We start from the raw sequence: 3,794 nt of genomic DNA, 5'->3' as shown, positions 1-3,794 counted from the left end.
ACAAACAGGACCTTCAGCAAGGAGCCCCAAGCCATGTCTGAGGGAAAAGCAACGTCCATTAAGTCCATTAACTTTAACACTGAAATCAATGTTGCGGCCACCAGAAGTAATTAGCGTAATTCACATTTCAGATCAGAAGATTTTTGAAAACCAAGTTTAATTATGTTGAAAAATGACAACTTCATTTTCCCTCCCTGGATAGGTTCCCCTGATGTTCCCCACATTTTCATTAAAATGGGGACTGGTTGCAGGTTTCTTTTCTTTTCTTTCATTTTTTTTTTAATGCCATTAAGCAAAAGCAATACTTTGGCTCTTTCAGAGCTAATAAATCAGCTCAGATGCCCAAACATAGTTCAAGTGGTTTTGAAATGTTGCCTTTGTTTTATCAGGACAGAATGTGTGGTTTTTGGCCTGAGAGACTCCAGCTGGGGCTCTCAGCAGCCAGAGTGGCTCTAAGAGATCATTGAACCCCTTTTACAGATAAGTAAACTGAGGACCAAACAAAGGAAGAGACCTGCTCAAGATTACCTTGTCACGCCCCATGCTAGCTGCGAGGCATGCAGAGATGGCCACTGCCATTAAGGAGTTGGGGAGATAGAGACATGGGCTGTGACGAGGTCAGCGCAGACCAACTTAGGGAGTCAGGAAAGGAAGAAGTGGCATCAGATCTGAGTCTTGAAAGATCTAGGACTTAGCTGGGGGAAGAAGAGAAGGCTGCCATTCCAGATGGGGGAGAGAAGGTGACAGCCAAGGCCAGGCAATGGGCAAAAGACTCAGGAGTGTTTCTGGGCCTGGGTAGAGGATTGTCCACGCAGGCTGTCGCGGGAAAGAGTCTGGGGACACCACATCTTACCTCACCGTGATTTCCCAGACAGGAGGCGCTCGCGTCCATATGAGGACATCAGGGTTCCCAGGAAATTAAAGATGGCAGCCTGGAAGACACCCAGTCGCCACCTCATCCCATCCCACCAACACCGCATGCCCTGATACCTCCCTCCCCCCTCTATTGCTCCTGCAGCACTCCACCCGTACCCTAAGCACCTTACTTCATCTCTTTGCCCCCAACCTCAGATCTGTCCCACCCCCAACATCTTAGCCTAACCATCCTTATTTTCAGCTTCCCTCAACTGGAGCCTGTCTTTGTAGCCTCTGGCCCCTCTGACAGATGCATCTAAACCTCCCCCACCCATGACTTGGTCCCATGTGTTTGTTTAAGAGGCTGCCATGGTGCTAATTGCTGTGTTTATTCCTGTGCGCCAAATGTGCTCTGTTTTGCAGGCATTTGCTTGAGTGGCTCTGGATGCCTGGTCTTGCTTATTTTTCTTTTGGCGGGCGAGGGGAGACGGGGGAGAGAAGAGTTCTTCTCAGCACTGTCTCTTTGGGACCACAAGCCGGAACCAGGACTAGGGCCTGTCTTCTTGTCTGCTTCCACCCCTTCCCTCCAGGAAGGAGCCCAGTCAGGTCCCTTGGGTCAGGAGAGTTTAGATTTGTTGGTGGAGGACTGGGGCAGCATTCTCTCTGCGGGATCACATCTATTTTCTCCCCAGCGACTCCCATGGCCAGAAAAGCAAGCTCATTGAGCTCACTGGTTGTGCAGTCTGGCCTGGCCTGTTCTCTAAGTACAGGAACAACCTAGATGAGAATGTTGTGCTTCGCTGGATCTCAGAAGATGAGGCAATAAACGTGAGCCATCCCAGCCTCCAGGGATCCCCACGAGGGCTGCTCATCTCGGCAGGCCCACTCCCAGCATCCCCCCTTCCTTAGCCAAGCAGCTCCATTGTGTGGGCTTGCAGGCCAGGTGGAGTAGAAGGGTCAAGCTTGCCAGGGTCTTCTCATCACAGCCCCTTCCTGAAAGGCCCCGCCTCCTTCCCCTGGGCCCCACCAGCCAGGCCAGGGTCAATGGGATTAAAGGCTCAATTCACGCCAGTCAGTTCTCTGGTAACACGATTTCATTAGAGGCAGGCAGGGAGGAGAATGGACGGAAACAGCTGGTGTATAAATTATAAAGTCTACTTTGTACTGAGTGAGCACACCTTTCCCTAGCCACATGACTAATTAATGTGGCGGGGAGTGGACTTGAAGTCAAATTGCCTTTCCCCCTCTCTCCTGGGGCTTGGTTAACAACAGGTCCTTGCAAAGCTGGGAGAAGGGAAGATTATGCAAAGCTATCATCATATGAAAATAGCATATTAACATACGGCCTGTGAGCTGTGTCCAATCAGTTCCCTCCCAGTGGCGTGTGTACGAAACAATTAGAATGGCATTTCTACCACGCTTCTTTAATACATTTTGGCATTAATATAATCAAGGAGTGGGGGCCTAGACATCTTGCAAGCACGGTTTTCTGTAACACCCATGGGATGTTGAAGGGGAGGGCGGGGGGTGGGGCGCTGACGCGGATGCACTCCTCTGGACCAGAACTTCTGCCAGCCACCTCGATCTCTGTCTACCTGGGAGCAAAGGCTTCCTCCCACCTGGGCTAGTGACCAAAGAGCCCCATGGCTCCTCTAGAAGCAACAGGAAGACACTCCAAAGTTAGAGCGATCATATAGAAGCATCTATCACATCTTTTAATCCTCTGCTGAAACCCCCCAGTGACTTCCCATCTCATGTCCAGTAAAATGCAAACGTTTTACTGGGCCATGATCTAGCCCCTGCCTACCTCTCCAGCTCACGTCTCCTGGCTGTCCCTTCATGTGCCACCTTCAGCCACTCTAGCCTTCTTTCTCTTCCTCACACACACTGAGGTCCTCCCTGTCTTAGGGCTTTTGTACTTGCTCATCCCTCTGCCTGGCATGATTTTCCTTTTTGTCCTGCCGGTCTCTCAGCTAGAGGCCTACCCTGCTTAAATCAGCTCCACCCAGTCACTGTCTGCCTCTTTGTTTTGTTTCTGTCACACATCTTGTCCTGATTTCAAATTGTCTTGTGTATGAACTTGGTTCTTGCTCATTTGCTGCTTCCTGCTATAACATAAGCTCCTGAGGGCAGGGACCTTATCTGGCTTGGTCCCTGTTCTATTCCCAGCACTATAGTGGTAACTGGCACATAGTAGGGGTGCTTGGCAAATATTGTTTAGATGAGTGAATGAATGAATAAATGAATGAATGAATGACTCAAATTCTAGCATCTGGAGGCTCTGGAGTAACCAGTAAGACCTGGTAGGGATCCTGGCCTTGCTGCCACCTCTCTGCATAGCCTTGGGCAACCTGACTTCCCCTTTTATTCTCCAAGCCTTCCTTCAGCACCTGCTAGTTGCCCAATCTTCAAGAACTGGGAGAAGCAAGAATCACAGCTGGTTCCTGCCTGGAGGGGCTTGAAGCCTAAGTGGGAAATCAGTCTAAATGTGAGAAAAGAAGACCAGCTCTCTAAGTCAGGACTTGAACACAGGGGTGCAGAAGGTAGAAAGGTGGGAGTGAAGGGCCTGGGGCCAATTCTATTACTAATACTGTCATGTGACCCCTGGCCAGTTATCGAACTTCTCCAGTTCTCAGTTTCCTCACTCATAAGGCAGATCAAAGTCAGAGTCAGCCTTGTAGCTTATTGAGTCCCATTTTAGAGCTAGGCAAAGTGAGGCCCAGAGTGGGAAAAGCCCTGCCTAGGGCCCTGGGGTGAGTCAGTGACAAAGCTAAGACAGTGTCCAAACTAGTGTCTATGTATGTCGGTGGAATGCCAGACTCTCTACTTCTCTCTGCCGCCAGCCACTTGAACAGTTCCACCTTCTCGGGGGGTCCAACTGGTGCCTGGCCCTTACCCCACAGCTCAGAGAAAAAGCTGAGCACCCTCAGCATGTTCTT

The sequence above is a fragment of the Pteropus vampyrus genome, unplaced genomic scaffold (assembly GCF_000151845.1).
Source record: "Pteropus vampyrus isolate Shadow unplaced genomic scaffold, Pvam_2.0 Scaffold366, whole genome shotgun sequence".
Lineage (NCBI taxonomy): Eukaryota > Metazoa > Chordata > Mammalia > Chiroptera > Pteropodidae > Pteropus > Pteropus vampyrus.
This window is presented reverse-complemented; position numbering follows the sequence as displayed.